The following is an 18781-nucleotide window of genomic DNA, read 5'->3' as shown; positions in this document are numbered from 1 at the left end:
ACCTACTTCTGGGCTCTTGTTCCCATAAATCTACGAGGCTGGCAAGGATCTGCCTTCAAACACTGAGATACCTCTCCTTTCTGAGCAGGGCCATTTGGAAGTGTCTGTCACCACTGCAGGGCTCAGCAGCATGTACACATAAATATGTACCTGAAAGCCCCACATTTCTGTCAACGTACAGAAAGACAGATTCAAGGATTTGTCTTCCACCTGGAGAGCACCAGATTTTGCATTTCATTTGTAAAAAGCTCCCAGTAAATCTTAACCACAAAAGTTTGATTTAACGATGGTTTAAAACTGTCAGCTGGCTTCAGTAGAGAAGATATACAAGTCAGTGCCATCAATTCTGGCAGCCTGGAATCCAAGCCCCCCTCAACAAAAATAAAATCAGCCCTCCTAGATTTTATGCCTGAACCTCAAACAGTCTGTGCATAAATCAAACTCAGAGTTTGCCTGATCAGGCATGGAGAGCTTTGCAAACACAGCCCTTTAGTGAAGCTGGGGATGTGGGCAAGCAAAGGCAGCTCCCTACAAATTGCACTGGGGACAGGAAAAGCAAGAGATTTGGCCTTTCCAGTTTGTGGGTATTCACACACAAACACAAGAGAACTTTTATATTTTGAAGGTGAAAGACTTATTTCTCAAAAACAACAAAGAGAAAAAAAGTGTGTTACATCTCACTGTTTGACATCAGCTGGGCTCACTCCTGCCAACCAGAAGCCTTGCCTGAATGTAGATACAGACACTGAGGCAAACTGCTGATTCCAGTTGCCTATATGTTCACAAACTTTCAAGCAGGACTAGTCCCAGATTTCTTAGATGCTTCAATTTGTGCCATCATTTTGGGCTAGAAATGACTAAATCAGATCTAAAACCTCATGTAGTTGTCCAGGCCTGGCTCCCTCAAGCAGCCACACTACCATGGCAAGAAGCATTTTGGCTCCCTGCAAGTTGCAACAGTGGGCAGGTGTTGAGAGGAGCCTCAAAGAGCCCCCTCAGAGGTAGAAACTTTCACAATCCAAGAGCAGATACCATTTTCCCTGCTTATTCTCTTGGAAGTCATCTCTCTCTCAGTCATGAATTAAAAGTCATCCAGAGAAAAATATTTGCCCTTGTGCAATGTGTTTCAAGGACTAATTATTTAACATTTGATGTGGCATAAATTTGAACCCTTTAAAAAAACAAAACAAAAAAAAACACCAAAAATCCAAGAAAAAAGGACAAAGAAAGGTGCTCCCATAGCTGAGAGCATACCCAACCCCACATGTCTATCCAAGAAAAGCCAACAGTTGAAAGCTGACGGGGAAAGAGGCTGAGATCTGTGAGGCTGGATCTGGAGTTGGAATTTTTACAGCTTAGTTTGAGTGTGTGATCCAAGGCTGTACTGGAGTGAGCAGGTGTCTCTCCCTGTAGAAGAGGTAGCCACAAAGATTGTAACCAAAATTTACATTTCTCTATTAAAAGTCACCATATACATAATTCACTAATAATCATCTCAAAAGACTCCCAACCAGTTCTACTAGGAACCCAAACAATACAGCTTTGGGTTAAGGGTGTGAGAGAGATGAAGCAAAGCTGACTCAAGTAAAGCTGAGTGAAATACAATAAATACAGAGCAGACCTGATTTTTCCCTTGGTGCTGCACACAATATTTGCAGGCAATTACACTGGCTGCAGCAGTTTAACACGCAGGAGAATATTGAGATCCTTTGTGCATTATTTACACATCTAGTTATGAAAGTTCAGGCCATAAACTGAAAAAGAAACTGGATTTTTAAAATAAATTTGTGCCTTAAGATGCCCATTTCAGGAGCAAATGGAAATGAATAAATATATCAAGGCTCTTTTCTCTATGGACTTCCATCTCAGATGGTCATTTGCACCTCTGCTAGGATTAAGAGCAGCTCACAGTTTCCCCCTGTATGATCATCATAGATTTTACTTAATCACTTCTACCTTTTAATCCATAACCATGGATGATTTATGGCATGTTCTTTAAAAACCTTGCAGTCTCACTGTAAGGCAGTGAGGAATCCATGTTCTCTGGTAGGGTAAGGCAACAAACAGATGACCTCAGAGGAATGAAATGCCACCATGTGTCCTAGGAAAATGGGAAGACAACAGCCCCTCTAGGAAAGGATGAAGAAAATAATCCATGCAAAGGTTATTTTGTTAACCAAACCTGACCATCTCTCAGGTGCCTTAGAAGATACCTGGGGACTTCTCTGGCAAAAGACATGTAGGACTCAGCTGACTGGTAACAAGATGGGTACTGTGCACTTACAGCCCAGAGCTCAGATTGCAGTGAGGTAAATTAAACAGTGACCTACAGCCACCATTACCCGAAAGCTGATCAGTAACTAGGGTCGGTTCCAAGACAGCCTCATCATTCACTGTCTCCAAAGCAAGCACAGACTTCAGGAGAATCCTCTTTCAAGGGGAAATCACCTTTTCTCCCCACTACCCCCATCCTGGAAGGAACACTAAACAGCCCCTGGAGTCTGCTAATGTTGATGTATGAGGGATGGCTTTGCAGGAGGACTACTTTTACGATCACCAGGACACCTTATTTTTCAGTTCTGATGTGCCACAAGAAGAGAAATCTCAAAAAGAAAGAAAGAAAGAACAAGAAAGAAAAAAGGAAAAGGAAGGGCTGGAAAGAAGTCTACTCCCAATGTTCTGACCAGCACTGAGAGCTGATAAAGGTAAATCTAAAACACCACAAACCCTTCCATTTTTAGAGTCTGGGGAAGAGACAAAAGAATTTCTCTGTCAGGGTCTCAGCAACAGAGCTGAGCAATGGATGACAGAGAGCAGCTTTCCAAGCCATTTGGGGAACATCCCACAGAGTCTGAAAGCAGCATTTACAATGCTGTTTTGCAACTGGGAGAAGAATCACAGTATGATCCAGCAATCAAGGAAAGCAGTCAGATTCATGCAGTATTTTTTAACCCATAATAAATTATAGTTTCCTAAACTTTATTGCGGTCACAGAGTCAGAACAAAAATTGATAAAAAATACAGTTATTGTGCTCAGAAAATTTTTAAAAATGTCACTAAATACTCAGGGGGAAAACAGTGAGTGCCATTTTAATGAAAACCAAGCTTACGGATTGCTGGTTTCTGAAAGCAGTCTGGTAAATGGTTTTGTTTTCCAATAAGCAAAACAAATACTGGAACAGACCCATAGTCCTTTCTCTTCTCTTGCTCCAAACCTCCCCATTTTTCAAAGCAGAATAAAGGATGACTCTCCTCCGATTTTAAAACCAGTAAATGGTTCCCAAATGTACTGGGAGCCAGAAGGGAGTTAGGGCAGCAGAGGAAGGTCAGGAGACCCTGATGTACACTGGAGACTGCAATGAATGGACAACAAAAAGCAAAACCTGCTCCCAACAAACTAGATTGAGAAAGTGCCTGAAGATGGGGCTTATCATGCCACAACTTGAAACTCCCCAAGCAATGCACACACCCATGTCTCTAATGAAAGCAATGAGACGGGAAGGAAGCACAGCTGGGGTTTGGCGCTGCTCAAGCCCCATGCAATTACAGGCAAGAGTAAACATCTTATTCAAGGATGAGCAATTGTCCCTCAAGGGAAAACCCTGGGGCTTCCAGCCCTCCCAGGAAGGTCACAAATGGCTACAGGAAACAAGCGGAGACTTGCACAAAGGGAATGAGCTAAACCTCATTGCCCATGAGTAAGGAACTGAACAGACAGGTCCATGTGCTCCAGCACTGGGCACAGATTTCAGAACAAACACATGGGAAGCTGTGGCGTCACTGAACCCTTTATTTCTGAAGCTCCACAGGTATTATTTAATCTTCCTTCCCAATACAGCAATTGCTATAAAATCTCCAGTTTGGCAAGAGTACCTAATTTAGTGCTTCTGACAGAAGTCTTTCCTCCGTGGCAGGAAGAGGGGCTATTGGAGGCAGGGGATCCTCAAATTGTACCTAACTCTGGTCAACCCTCCCTTAACACATATACATGCCCATTACACAAACTTCATCATCTCCCAAACAAGCCAAGGCTTGAAAGGATAGTCTTTAAATCCATTTTTTACCTTCGGTGCCATCTACTCAGTGCAGCCAAGTTTACAGCCTTGCAAATGCCATTTCCCATTCATTAAGGCCCAACCAGGCATGAGCTGTACAGCATCTGATCCAAGGAATTCATATTCTGAAGACTTACTCACTGGTAGCTATTGAGAGCACTTCTGCAGGGCTGTGGGGGCTCCCAGGAGACAAGCATATGCATTCCTCTGTAGTCACATCCCTGCCACCATCCCACACGACCAGGCAGCTCTCAGCAGGCCCAGAAGTCTTTCCACTATGGAGGAAGAGGTGGTATCGTGAAGTTGGCAGCAGAACCGCTCCTCACAGATGCAGGGGATCCTGAAAATACACCCAAACTCTGGTCAATCCTCCCTTAACACATCTACATATCCTTACACAAGCTTCAACAGACACGTCAAGAACCGGGACAGGTAACATACGTGAGCACACAGCATTTAAGTACCAAAGGCCTAGGGAAAAGTCTATTGAACTCCTTCAGGAGGCTCAGGAGGGGACAACTGACAGCTCATTTGTTGCCATAAGTACTTGTTCCTCAGATGCCAGGGCCAGTTGATGCCAGCTAATTAATCTCCCGGAAAAAAAGTGAAACCATCTGGCTGCACAGCAACTGCTCTTCCTGCCTGGGCTCAGAAGCCCACATGGCAGATCGTGGAGAGGCCATATCAAACAAGCAAGTATGGCAAGGACATACTCTTTGCTACTGTCATACAGCCCAAGTAACTGCCTGGGAAGCCCAGGCAGCCACACAGCCTGCAGACATTTCCCTGCTTTGCCCAATGTCCTGCTGCATAGGAGGATCCTCCCTCGCTCAGATATGGCAGCAAGGTGCCTCATGCCGTGGTGGCCTGAGCCAGGAGGTCAGAGCAGGCCCTTTCCAGCACAGCAAGAGCAGGGCTGACAGCACTGAGGTGAACAGGGGCAGCCCAGGTGCCTCCAGCCCACCTACTCATACTGATCCTCATGTGTGAACTCTGACTTCTCTTCCTCTGCTGATTTCCTGGCATCTTGGGCAGGAGGAAAAGGGAGTTTCCTGCCCTGCAGAGCTACAGTTTGACAGAAGCATCTGCAGCTTTCACAGCCCTGGGATGGCCCTCACGAGTCCTTGGCTTTGCCCCTGCGTGGCCAAAGTCACATTCCCAAGCCAAGGTGCAGCCCTAGGATTGGGCTCACAAGGATGACAGATAATTACCAGTAATCTGTCCTACTGTGAGCAGGAAAACCAGCAGAGGAAACAAGCCTTTCCCAGCAATGCCCCATCTAAATCGAATCAGCAATAAGTTTTGAGGGATGTTCAGACTGGTGGCCACCAAGGGACCTTCAGAAATGCTACTGCTTCCCTTACATTGCTACATATATCCACTATACAAAGGCTTCACATATTGGTCATATAAACAACTGTGAGGGCAGCAGTGAGGCAATCAAACCAATAGTTCACTTCTAACATGGCATTTGGTAAAGGCTTTTCCCTTGCTAACCAAAGCACAGCCTATTACCAAAGTAGGTTTAGTTATTCTTTATAGACTTTTTTTCATTACTAAAGATGACAAAACCAAAGTGAGGATACTAAGAAGTCAACACATAAAAACTACAAGAATTCCCTGAAGGAACCACAAATCATATTCCATGAAAATCTGGTAGGATAAATAGATCTGCTGCACCACACAGGCAGTCTATGCCAGTTGCCTGGACAACTTCATCTGGTATGGTTTGCAAAAGTCTTCCCCCAAAACAGGTCTTTGTACATGGTTCATGTCACAGTCTGACTGGGAAAGGAGAGGAGAAGAGCCTGCCACCTGCTCCCTCTCATGCCTCCTCCTGTCTGGGGGAGCTGGATTTCCCTTTGGTTTTCACCAAAGGGCAGAGTTAAACTCAGCTCAAGGTAGGTAGAAACAGGCAGAGCTTTATTTCAAGCATGTCTCAGTTGTTCAGTGAGCGCTACTTGGCCATTCCTCAGGATCTCTAACCTGTGCAACTGCCCCAGGTTTCCACTGATATCACAGATGTGTCCTGCTGGGCAGGGTCCTGGGCTCAGGAAGTGATGCAGAAGGGACAAGTTCACTCTACTGCACTTCTTGAAGCCTGGGCAGGCAGAAATGAGCTACTGGGGCTGGGAAACCCCAGGAGACTCCAGGGAACTGCACAGAATTGCACAAAGCTGTTAGAAAAGAGCCACAGCTCAGCAACCTGCAGCCAGGCACAGATTATCCTAAATCCCTTGCCTTCAGTGTGCCAGGGACCTCTCCATACCCGTCACCTCCAAGGGAGGGCTCATTTTCAGTACTCAGGTGCACTTCCAAGTGCTGCAGCCTTGCAAGGCCTCCAAAGTATTCCACTGCCCAGGGAAAAGGCTCAATGTGAGAATGTTAAAATAAACCCCCAAAACTACGAGAGCAAAATCATTATCAGGTACACAGCAGTGAGGATGGAGAAGCCTCCTGTTGCTCACAGATACAGACAGAGAGCGTTGCCTGTGTGTTGCCTCACAGGCCTGAGTTAGTTCTGGAGCTGACAGGGCAGCAGGATGGAATTTCCTCTTGTTTATTTACATTCTTGAGTCCATTTTGGTACCTCTTCCCCAAGAGCTCCTTTGCTGATCAAGTAAAGTTTCAGTTAATGAGACTATTTTTAGCACCCACTGCTGGGAGAAGCTGAACCGTTTAACAAAGCCTCCTCACCACTGTAACGAGCACATTATTGCCGAGGGGGAGGAAAGAAGAAAGCTGAGGGTGGGCCTGTATCTAGGTCAGCGTCAATCTCTCTTTATCACCTATAGCCTTGTTTTATGGGAAGCATGTGGATAATAAATGGTGATTACGGAAAGTGGAGGGGAAGAGGCAATCCTGAGAAATTTATAGACAGGAGAGAATTCACACTAATAGGAGATAATGCGGAACTGCAAAACTGTTATAAAAAAAGGCATTAGAAAAGCTCTGTAATTGGGGTTATTAAACACAACTACACCAGGTTTTTTTTTCCTTTCTGGGTGCATGTCACTGTGATGGATGTCACTTTTGATAGTGATAATAACAGTAAAATATCCGTGTTAAAGCCAAGTACATTAACTTCTATATTGGTGTAATTTACTGCTTTATGAGTTCTCATCCTTCAGGAGCCAGACAAAATGCTCTTCCTTACGATGTCGATAACCATGCACACATTTTGCAGGAAGAAGTGTTTCTTTAAGTATCTATCATATGTTAAAGAATTCTTTTAACTTTCCATTACTCTTGTCAGGAAAGACAGGGAGCAGGAGGAAGGGGTAAGCTATTCATATTGGTAACATACACCATGAGCTGGATCTGCCATTGCTCTGTCTCACGTGTCTGTCTCATTCACAGCTGCTTTTCTGGCCAAACATAAAATATTAGTTTGCTACATGAGAAGGGGCAGAATGGACTGGACAGTAGCTACTGTTTTTTAAAAACTACACATGCATCAATATGATATTGAAGGTAACAGTAAGTGTCATTCACTTGCCAACAAAAACAATAAAAACAAAGGATTCTCCTGACTTAAAGTGTGGTTCAATAACAGGAAAGTGGAGGCCCTATCTTCCAAAGTTAAAGCACCTAAGCAGGAACAGCATTGCTTTGAGTTATAAATAGAACAAGCCAAACCTCAATTTTTTCTGTCTGTTCCTCATTGCAGAAGATGAACAACTGCTAAAGGAACAACAAACGTGGTTATTCACAGGCTGCAAGTAGAAATCTCAGTGGCATCAACAACACAAGTGCTAGGTCAGGCTTGGGCTCCACAAGGAAGCAGGGAGGAGACTGGCTGATGGCTGAGCCTTTGGCTCCAGCAACAGGAGAGCTACAGTCTGCTCTCACCATGCAGCTCCATGTCCTGGGGCAAGTCGCTCCTTTCAGTACTCCTTCCAAAAAGTGAACACCTCTAGCTAAGGACTGTGACTGAGCAGGGACAAGCACAATGAGGCCTTGAGGGACTGCATCAAGAATCCTTCCTGCTTCAAGACAAACTAGTTCTGAGATGGTGTGGAGCTCTAAAGCAAACCGAACTACCCATATCAATGGTAAAAACACTCTTAGAGAATCTACTTCAAAACCACATGGAAGAGGGCTTAATACCACTGTGATTTCAAAAATGAAGTGGGCATTTGGGGGCTGAGCTATAGCAAGTTTTAATGCTATTAAAAAAAAAAAATCGCAAAAGAAAATTTTCCTTCTCCCTGCAGTACAGACCATATGTGCAACAATGCAATCACCCACAGGACCTCTTAGCCAAGAGCCCCTGTCTGTAAAAGCAATGAGACCTCACAGCTCCTTCCAGCCACGATATTCCTGAGGCCCGAAGGGTTTGCTGGGCTCTGAATGTGAAGATAGTTCTGCTCACACTCAGTTTGGCTCCTGAAATCAATAAGTTCACTTTCAGGATCAGGCACTGAGAAACGCAATCAGCTCCCCCAAGCTGCACTTTCAAATTGCAAATTACAGAATGGCTTCAATGCTAAGAAGGAATTAGATGACTCCGGTTTGTTTCCAAAACAAAACTCTGCAGTGTGGCATTACCGATCATCATCCCACCCAAATGGAATTCAATACTTCATTCAAGCCCAAACATTTTTTTTTCTTCCACATGTGCAGATGATTAATTGAGGATTCAACCATTTATGCCCTACTATGTGCTGGTTTGGGGTTTTTATCTCTTCACAGTAACCGTATTTGACTGGAGTGACTCTTACCTACACACACACAAAAAGCTTTAGCTGGTACCTCAGGAGTGAGACAAGGCAAACAGGAGAATTCTCTCCTTACTTCAACTTGGAGCTAGATGAGCTCACATCTACTGAAGACCCTGCCTTGTCTTTCCTTGTTCCTCACTGTGTGAGCCAGATTCTGCTCTTCCCAACTCTGTGCAGTGGGACAGAGTACATCATTGCCGAGGGGGAGGAAAGACTGGACAGTTCCCTCTCTAAAAGCTAGAGAGGTCTCTTTGTATTGGCTTCACCGGTGTTATCCACCCCAGGACCTAACCTGGCAGGTACCAGATACCTGCCACCTCCCTGCCTTCTATTGTTGCTTCCACAATGGTTTGTCTGCTGAGAAAATATTTACTTTGCATTTGAGAAAAGGTCATTGACTGGTGGTGTAAACCACTCTCCCCTGAAACAACAGGAATGGGAGTCAGATTCTGAAACAGAAAATCAGCCTGGATTCTTTTTCCTCCTCCCCTGTTCCCTCCCATATCCCATTCAGAGGGCATGAAAAGGCTCTCAGTGGCTCCAAGCCCAAAGAAAGGAGGACTTATTTCATGTCCCTCATGAAGTCTACCTCCATTGATCCCTTGTTCAGCAGGAAGCAGGGCATGCCTAGTTAGAGCCAAGGTGGGTAACAAAAGAGAAAGATTCATTTCCTGTGGCACCACAGGGCTGGCAGGAGCAATTCCCTATCCCAGCATTCCTTCTGAGGACAGTCCTGCAAGGGGGCACAAATAAACACATGAACAGGAGCAGGGGCCAGTTGCACTTGACTCTCCTTGCCTTTGAAATACACTTTGTTGGGTGTGCTCCTCACCCCCAGCTGCAGAAGGAGAGACACAAGAGCACATCAGCTGCATCCCAGCGCTGCAGCACAGCAGGGGTTGCAGGACATGAATGACTCTGGCAGCAGAACACTGGGTCAGAGGAAGTAGTGCACTTTCCTGCGCTCAACACAGTGGTTTGTGTCGATTTCAAGATCACTTTTTACCAGCAACTTGGAGGTTCCTGTGTGGTTTATGTACACAAAGAACAGAAGGGCATAAACACTCTGTAATTTCAATGAAAAAAAAAAAATCCCCACTCAGATGAAAGGAACAATAAAGTTAATGAATTATGCAATTACAATCCCGGAGCACACATCTGTCTGTACAAAATACCCCCCAGTATAGCAACGAGAAAACCTGTGTCCTGCAAGTGAAACTGCCTGAGTAACATGAGGCCTAATTTAAAGGCTAATAACAGAACATGAGCCTGGCTGCTGTTTTCAGTAGCCTCTTCAGCACATGAAAATTTTCACCATTCCTTTCCTTGCATCTCTCCATTCACAGCAGCAACAGCTGTTTAACATGGACCAGTGGTTGGAAAGAGCAAACATACCAGGGAGGAGGGTGACTGAAAGAATATATGCTTGGGGAAAGGATTAGGGAGAGAAAAGGGGAATTTTAACAAGGATGAAGATTGCTGGTATATAGATTCCTATCTGGCTTTGAAAAATGTAGCTCCCATGCTGTAACATCAGGACTTCAGTGTGTGCAGTTCTTCCTGCCTCAGATCCTAAAGATAAGCTTTCACAAGATGGTTGGTTCACACCAAGACCTCATTTCACTTCACTCAGGATCCTGTCCCCTGCTTCTCACAGCACAGCCTCAGCCTCTCCCTGGGCCAGCTGCAACATTGATCTAATCCCCTGGGGAACTGCTTCGTCTCAAAAGGACTGCAGCAAAGAGGCTGTCAGGGAAAGAAGTAGCTGTAGTTTTTGGAAGAGCTTGAGCGAAGCCAATTCACAGACAGGTAGGTGAGTAAACAAGTTGTTTGCTTTCTGGAAGGTAAAGCAGAGTTCTGCAGAAAGCACTAAACTTCTTTCATGCACCTCTGGAATCATCTATCTTCCCTGCTGCTCACCCAGGGTTTTGCACACACACACTTAAGGAAGGGATACATAGATAGCACCAATATGCAGAGGAAAACATCGTGCACTTACTTCAAACAAAACCAAAAAGAAATTGTGGCTGAGCCAGGATTTCCAATCGCTTTGAAACCTTCATGATCACCAGACATGACATTTCAGGCAGGTCATGTTCCCTCTCAGTGCTCATCAATCCCTCTCTCCTTCCAAGAGGTTCCCAGTCATTCCTTTCTATAAGGCACTTCCCAGCACATTGGAGGGACTACACCACTGCCTTGCAAGGCCCCTTGTTTTGTTTGCAGCCAGTCCAGTGGTGCAGGAGAAGGATGAAGAGGTGGGCTCGCTCCTTGTGCAGTGAGTTTTTCCCCGGGCCTGCAAGACAAAAAGAGAGTACAGAGAAAGGACAGACAAGGAAGTTGTCAGAATTAAAATATGAAGGATAAAGAGGTGCCATTACAACAATTTGTTGCAAGGTAGAGCCCCCTTGGAGTTGTCTCTGGGCAATAAGAGCACGTGGGATACAGGAAGGGAAGTACTTGGCCCTTGCTTTGCTTCAGTTCCCTAATCCAGCAGAAATGCATTTGGGGATTTATGGGTTTTGGAAGCTTCCAGCAAAGCTCAGGGCCCGTTCCTTGGGTTATTGTTTTCCCATCTGTTTCTCTTCATTTTATTCCATCACAGAGGCCCCATCGTGGGACACAGGAATGTGACCGGAACAATAGGCAGAACTCGCTGCCTCCAGGACTGCAGTGAGGGCAGAGCCACCATCACAGAATGGGAGCCAGGGGCTTCTATATTTAGCCCTTTCTTGCTTATTCCAGATCAAATTCTCACCACCGACTCAAGAAGTCAGGAGGCTTTTACCAGACCACTGTCCCTGAGCACTGCACATCCAGCAGGGCCCCTGAACATAAAACATTCATTTCCCTTCTAATAAATGCCAACAGGAAGACTTCCTGCTCCCCCCTTCCCTTTCCTAATCCCTATTTTGACTGACTTTTTTTCTTCATATAAGCAAACTAAATAAAACCATCTTCTCCTCTGCAAGGCTGGCGGCCTTGGAGCAGCCCCAGGACTCTGGAGCTTGCACAGCACAGCAGTGCCTGTTGGAGCAGGGCCCTGAGAAGAGGCAGAAATGGGTGATCTCATTTCCCTCGTGTTTAAGCCTGAGCTAAACTCACCAATCCACAGAGACTGGTCCAAGCCCACACCTCAACACCTGATGGCAGGACAAGTGAGGGAGAACCAGGTCTGAGCATCCATCTGGCCTCGATCACTACCACAGCCCCTGCATAAACCTCTCAAACTCAGCAGGTAGAGGACTGCTGAGCAAAAGCTCAGGTCTTATTGCAAAGCCACTCCATGTCCCGAGGTGCCTCTCTGTCACTTTGAAGGCCTTGCAGGAAGCCAAGCTGACTGTGATGCCATTTAGCACTTACCTCATTTACATCATCCAAGTAAGAGGATCCTGTAAAGAGAGAGGAAAACCCATCATGTTATCACAGACACTTACCTAAGAGCTGTGCTGTTTGAAAATAGCTTGATGATGGACAAGTTCTCTTTCTGCTGCTTCCACAAGGGTTGTAGATTAGGATCACTCTGCACTTTGTGTCTCTGCTTCTACCAAAGTTCTACCAAAGGCTGCTGGTGTCCCAGGGAGAGGTTTTAGCACACAGGTGGCCTCCTGGGCATCTTGCTGCCATCCATATTACTCCTCCTGCGTACCAGTGTGTTTCCACACTCTGACTTTTTTCCTGTAGGCATTCCCACCACTGCCAGTTCCCCATTCCTTCTAAAAGCACCCTAAGTGGTTATATCAAGAAGAGAAGGCTGCTGCTGAATGGGTTACAAGAACAGAGTTGTTTTTCCCTTTAAGGTATATCTGTCCCTGGAAAATTAGTGGTACCCACCAGTGCCCAAGCACAGACAGAGAAATTACATCTTCTGGTCATATCACAAACCATGCCACTAATTTGCTTTGTAGCCTCAAACTTGTGGCAAGTTAAATTTTCCTCCCTGAGGTGTTTGCTTGTGAGAGTTGCTCTGAAACAGATGTCTGAGGAGTGTTTGAAGAGGCCTAAACAAAACCAGCATATTTGGGAGGCCGAGCAGATTGTCTTCTGCACCTCAGGATCTACAGAACACCTTTGCACTGCCAGCACTGGCACATCAACTGCATTCATCTGCCACACAAATCCCTTCTCCTTTACTTCTTTTGTGTCCTGGAGCCTGGCTTCTCTCCACTCCCGTGGAGGAGGCAGTGCCCAGTCCTCTTGAACAACTAACACTTGCCAGCAAGGTGTAAATGAGCCCTGTGTGTCCAGTCAGGCTGAAAGGAAGAGAACACTTTCCATCTGGCATTCCTGCAGGTCTTGAGATGGCAGTTATTTATCCAAGGTAGAGGAGAGAAGGGAACTGGAGTTTCCAATGGAAGAAGCTGACAGAGAGAAGCAACAGCAGCAGTCAGGGCCTTGCTTGGCCCAAAAAAGCGCTGAACAAAAAAAAAACCAAACCAAAAAACCCAAAAAACGTTGCTACATTTTACAGCCAAAAGTTTTCCTTACATCTTCCCCTTCGCTCCCAGATGTACCTCCACATGGAATGAAGCTCAGACCCTTTGGAAGCTTTAGCTTTTAGCCACGAAGGCTGTGAGTTTTTACCACCCCAAAGCCTGGGCTGTACTCAGGCCACAAGAGCAAGATGCTGCCATGGAGAGAACTGATCCATCCAAGGAGAGATGGGGGAAGACCTGAGGCACATACAGGTAACAGTGAGTTTCCTGAAGGTCATAAAGCAGGATTTAGGGTATGACTGAAAAATGACCTGAAGCCTTGATAAATGCTACAGTACAAGGATGCTTTTTCAGAGTACTAAACACTGCACTTACATTACCTTTTCAGAGCAGGGGCCATGCACAACCCATCAACTGGATCCAGACTATTTCTGCATGCTTCCTTCCCTGTGTTTCCTTAGATTTACAACAGGCCCTCACCACTCCCATACCACCCTCAGCTCACCTCGGAATACTTCCTTCTCTCCTCATCCAGTCTTCCTCCCATCCATTTAGAAGAAAAAAGGAGTAAAAAAGTTGTTCTCCTGGAAGTCAGATCTAGTTTATCTCCCTGCAGATTCAAGTATAAACATCCTTTCAGGGAGCCATATAAAAATCATGATCCTTTCTGGGCCCCAAGGGGAGGGTCTGGGTCCTCATCCCTGCTGTTCCACCACTCAGCCACCCCAAGGAAATCACTTATTTCCCACAAGTGCAGCTGGGCAGCAAGGCCCAGTGGCACAGCCGCTTTCCAACTGGGTGCATGGTACAAGATGATAAAGATGAGGATGCAGCAGGAAAGGAGGTGGTAACAGGTTTAACAGAATAACAAGCAGATGTATAAAACCAGAAGCTTCAACTGAGTAAGGATTATAATTGTACAGATAAGTGCCATCAATGCATATGCACAAACATTTGCGGTCAACAGAGCAATTCCATCCCCAGCTGAATGATCCACTGGGTACACATGTTCAAACGTGCACAACACTGCTCTGCTCAACTAAAAATCCTTTCCCATAAAGCCACACAGACTCCCTTGGGCAGAGGCCAAGCAGTTAAATAAAAAAGTCTATCCAGAGTGAGAACTCTTCAGAGACATTTCACCATCTGGAAAGAGGAGGGGGTCTTACCCTGAGAACGCCTGGAGAGCCCGACCTACTGCGGTTAAATGCGTGCCTCATCCAAAGCTAAATCCTGGGGAAGAGCATCACATCATTCCCACTGCCTTATGCAGCAGGACCTGCAGTGAGAAAATGGGCCTAATTCTGCTCCTCTATCCAGACAAGAGCATACAGCCAGAGCCCAAGACGGGATGGCAGCTGGCCATTCAGTATTTGCTTTTTAGTGAGGCCAGACTCATAGTGTTGCTGGTGACAAACAAAAGCCATTGCTGTCAGTGTGGGCTTCTTCATTTCCTTTTATTATATCCCCACCCATGGCATGTAAATAAAGCTGCAGTCAGCTTCCTCCAGAGTACTGGGGCAGTGAAGATTGTACAGAGTATCAGGAGGGAGCACAGCCACAGCCAAGGCTGAGGGCACTACCTCCTACCACCATTCCCTGAAGACACCAGGCACTCCCAACAAACAGAAACAAGCACTTAAAGCAAAAAAAGATCACAGGCCCCTGCTCTCAACAGGCCTTTGATATGTTAGCTGGCCTAGGACAGCAGTGGTCAGAAGAAATTAAGTAGGACATAGGACTTGGCTCCCTTCACAGACCTGCCCCAGGAGGCTGTATCCTGGTAAAGAGTAGCATTTTACATGGCCATATAAACTCTCTGTATTTCACAGTCACATGAAATCTGTATCCTGGTGGGCTTCCAAGAGCTCAGCTAGGCAGAGGCACCACCCATATGGATGCAATTGCAAGCGAGTGACCTTGGAGAGATATGGCCCAGGAGAAATTAGCACATTCAGTGGGAGCTCTCATCCTATTTCCTTTCTGCCAAGGGACACAGGCAACAGGGAAGAGCACAGAAATTCTTGTTTGGCAGAACTCAACCTGTATCAGAGCTCTGATCCCTACTGTTTCACTCAAGACTGGCCCAAGTAACTCTTGGAACCCCCATCCTTCTCTTGCAGTGGCAAACCAGAAAGAAAAACACCTTTCTAGATGTGAGAGAAGAGGCTAAACCTCACTGCCTCAAAGCCCATCATCAGTCAGTGTCCTTTAAGAAGAGCCCCAGAGGCAGCACAGCCTTAAGAGGCATCAACCCAGTGGAAAATCCCAGGGACAGAGGAAGAGGAAGGACAACAGGGCACAGCTCTCATCCCTGTAGGACAGCATACAGCTAGACACAGGCAGCCAATGCACCAAGCATTATTCAGCACGAACAAAAAAAGCTCTTTCCAGCCTCTGCCTCACAGCTGCTCATCTGTATTCCAAGCCTTTGACCCCAACAACCCTTCTGGCTGAGAGAGATGGGGGACATCATTTCACCTGCTCCCTCCTGTCACTCTCCTGTTCCAACATCCTCAGCCCACCCGCCCCACTTGCTCTGAAGTTGATTGCCTCCTTCACAGGGTCACCTCCGTGCAAAAGACAAACCTCCTGTCTGGACATCGAGTTTCCTGGATGTTATCTGACCAGGATGGGGAAGGAGGGGGAAAAAGGTCTTCCTCCAGAACACAGAGATGGAATTGGTTGAAACAGCTCCAATCAATTGGGCTCAGTATCTGAGATGGTATTTTGATTCCAGTCCTACAGCAAGAGACAGCACAAGGCCAGGCGAGGGCAGATTACATGATCTCTCAAAGCCGCCTTTCACTGCAGCACAACATGTCCTCTGTGCTGCTAGAGGGCTTTCTTGGGCTGAATGAAATAACACTCTACAGCTCTTGATTCCTACCTCAGGGCAGCAACAGCATCTCTCCTGCCCATCTTTCTCCAGGGAGGAGATTAAATATCAGAGATGAATCAAAATGCAGTCAATCAGGCCAGGCAATCTGCCAAAGCAGGAAAAAGGAAGGGAGGGGGCAGAGAAGGTACCTCGGTACTGCAGTGACCTGTTTAAATGCTGGTGTTGAATGCTGAGCTGCCGGATCTCTCCAAGGCTCCAAGAGACAGGAAGAGAACACAGAAGTGGGAACCTTCCTCCTACCCTGGAGGATGAGGACGAGCCCACATCACTTCTCAATCATCAGCTACACTTGTGGAAATGGGCAGACAACTGGGAGAGCTGAAGAGACAGGGCAAGGCTAATCCAGCCTGATGCAGGAAACTCAGATCTGGTAATGATCTAGAGAGGAGAATGAGATTCAAATGCACCCCTCTCAGCCCAAGAGATTCCACAACTCCAAGGGGCTCTGGGAAGTATGAGCCCACAAGACCCTCTCAGAGCAGAGGTGCAAAGATTAGGCCTCCAGACCCTCCCAGGCCTTGACGGGTGTCTCCACACAGGGCATTTCCACTTTCCAGCAGCAATAATGTTGCTGGAGGCAGATTCTTTGGCCACAAAAGCACAAGCTGCTGGGATTGGAAGCAAGAAAGGTTGCTTTAGTGCCTCTCTGTATTTTAGCCACGTTAGGCCAAAGACAGCTGGAGTCTGGGAACAATTCACATTGTGCTACCACATCAGAGTCCTACTCTGAACCAGAGCTCTGCTGGGCTACAGTGCTTTGCACAGACACACAGAGAAGGCATTCCTCTTCCAACAATGCATCTGCCTGCACTGGGCATCTGGGTTACCTGCAAGCCACAGCATCCATGTTGCAGGGAGAAACTACCAACACTCAAAGGACAGGCTGAATTCAGCCTGTCAAGAGGGCCTGAATATTGTCAAGAGGGCCTGAAACCCAAGCCACCACCTCAGAAACCCTGTGCCAGGGTGAGAGGCTGGGGAGCACAAGTCAGAGTTCTCAGAAACAGGTTGTTCAAACACATCCTCATGCGAAGCAGCAGCAGGTAAACCACAGCAGGAGGGGAGATGGGAAGGCAAAGCAGAGAAACACCAGAAACTACAACGGAAGGATAGAAAACCACACCAAGAACTGGAGAAGCAAGCTGTGGTCTCAAAGACGTACATGCACTCACACACAGGCGCAGTTTCTTGGACTGTTTATCAAGCTCAGGAAGGAAGAGGGATCAGTCTGCCAGAAAGATCAGAGATGCTGGCGCTGTCATATGATGCTCCCTCTAAGAAACAAAACCCACAGAGTGTGCATACACAGACAGAGAGGAAGCTACAAGGAAAGCCTCGAAAACAGAGGAGGAAACCCTAACCCCACCCCAGAGGTCCTACCTTTAACTAAACCCCCTCCCAAAATCTAATGAAAAGCACAGCCAAACTTGCATTATTCCAGGAAAGCAGTGGACAATCTCCTGTACTCCCCTGTCCTCTTCTGCCCTTACAATGCAGCAACTGGACAAATCCTTTCTCAGCCTGGCCATGTGAAGAACAGGGGTCTCTGCCCAGTCCCAAGCCTCTGCCAAGGGTGCTCAGCTCCCTTTGGAGAAAACACTTGCTATGCAAGTGCACAGGCATGCCAAATAATCCTTCCTTGTTCCCAAGAGCTTTGACTCCAGCTTGTATGAAAATCAGTAGAGTCAATAAAGTTACTGGCTGTGGACCCAGCTAGAAATGAAAGAAGATTTGGCCAGCAAAATGACTGTATCCTGGCCTAGGCAAGAGTTTGCCTCCTACCCTGTCAGTAAAGCCCTACACAAATTCCTCATACAACCATACCCTGTTTACAACCATGGCAGAACAAGGGAAGAAAACCCTCAGTGGGTTGTTAAGAAGACATTGGGGCATGGCTGAGACTCCCATGCCTGCAAATGCAGGGACACCCATGGAGGGGGGCCGGAGAGGGAAACATCACAAGAGCCAGAGAGCATCAGATGCTCTCCTGCTCCGGCTTTTAACCGCTCGCACATGAAGCCCAGATGGTTTCCAGAGTGAGGGAGAAGGGTGTGCTGCTTACACAAGCAATGCCATATTTCAGTAAATATCATATGCCATCCAGACATTCTGGACTGGATCCAATTTCCGTTAGGCTTTGCTCAACTGGGGACCTGGCTCCTCCAGCAGACAGCAAACTCCATTCGTGCTAATGCATGTCTAAGGCAGATCTGTGTCTTGGGCAGACACACATTTCTACCAGATGATCCTTGTTACACCTGGCATGAAGAGAAGATTTCCAATGTTCAGTCAATCAACCTCTGCTCAGAGGCTCAGCTCAGACAGAAATGAGTTAACTCTTCCTCACCAGCTCGATGCAGGAATATGTGGGCCACAGCAACCTGCTCCTCCCACTCACCTCTCTGGGGATCCTCACAGTCTCAGATTCCTTTCATGTGCTCCATCTCAGAACCTCCCGTGGGTACCTGCAGTGCTAGGAAATACCTGGTGTTTTTGTTTGATAACTGTCACAAAAGACACAACACAATTGGCAGTGCCTGGAGATGAGGTGTGAAAGTCTCTTTGTAATGTCAGACAGAAAAGCATATCTTGAGTTCTTTCCTTAGGTCCTTTTCAAATGAAAACCATTAAATCTGTCTCTAAACTATTAGGGAAGAGCAGAAG

The 18781-nt window shown here is 46.5% G+C and overlaps 1 long non-coding RNA gene across 1 annotated transcript in view; it reads right to left on the bottom strand.

Annotated features, from left to right (window-relative positions):
• Positions 1-16513, bottom strand: part of LOC135420382 (uncharacterized) — a 249349-nt gene extending 232836 nt beyond the window's left edge. Inside the window, exons 1-3 of the long non-coding RNA XR_010433501.1 lie at positions 12217-16513; positions 10779-11075; positions 4197-4395 (exon numbers count right to left, since the gene is read on the bottom strand). This is a non-coding gene — a long non-coding RNA (uncharacterized LOC135420382). The remainder of the gene's footprint in view (positions 1-4196; positions 4396-10778; positions 11076-12216) is intronic.
• Positions 16514-18781: the final 2268 nt, after the last annotated feature.

Source organism: Pseudopipra pipra, chromosome 11, assembly GCF_036250125.1.
Source record: "Pseudopipra pipra isolate bDixPip1 chromosome 11, bDixPip1.hap1, whole genome shotgun sequence".
Classification (NCBI taxonomy): domain Eukaryota; kingdom Metazoa; phylum Chordata; class Aves; order Passeriformes; family Pipridae; genus Pseudopipra; species Pseudopipra pipra.
This window is presented reverse-complemented; position numbering and strand designations above follow the sequence as displayed.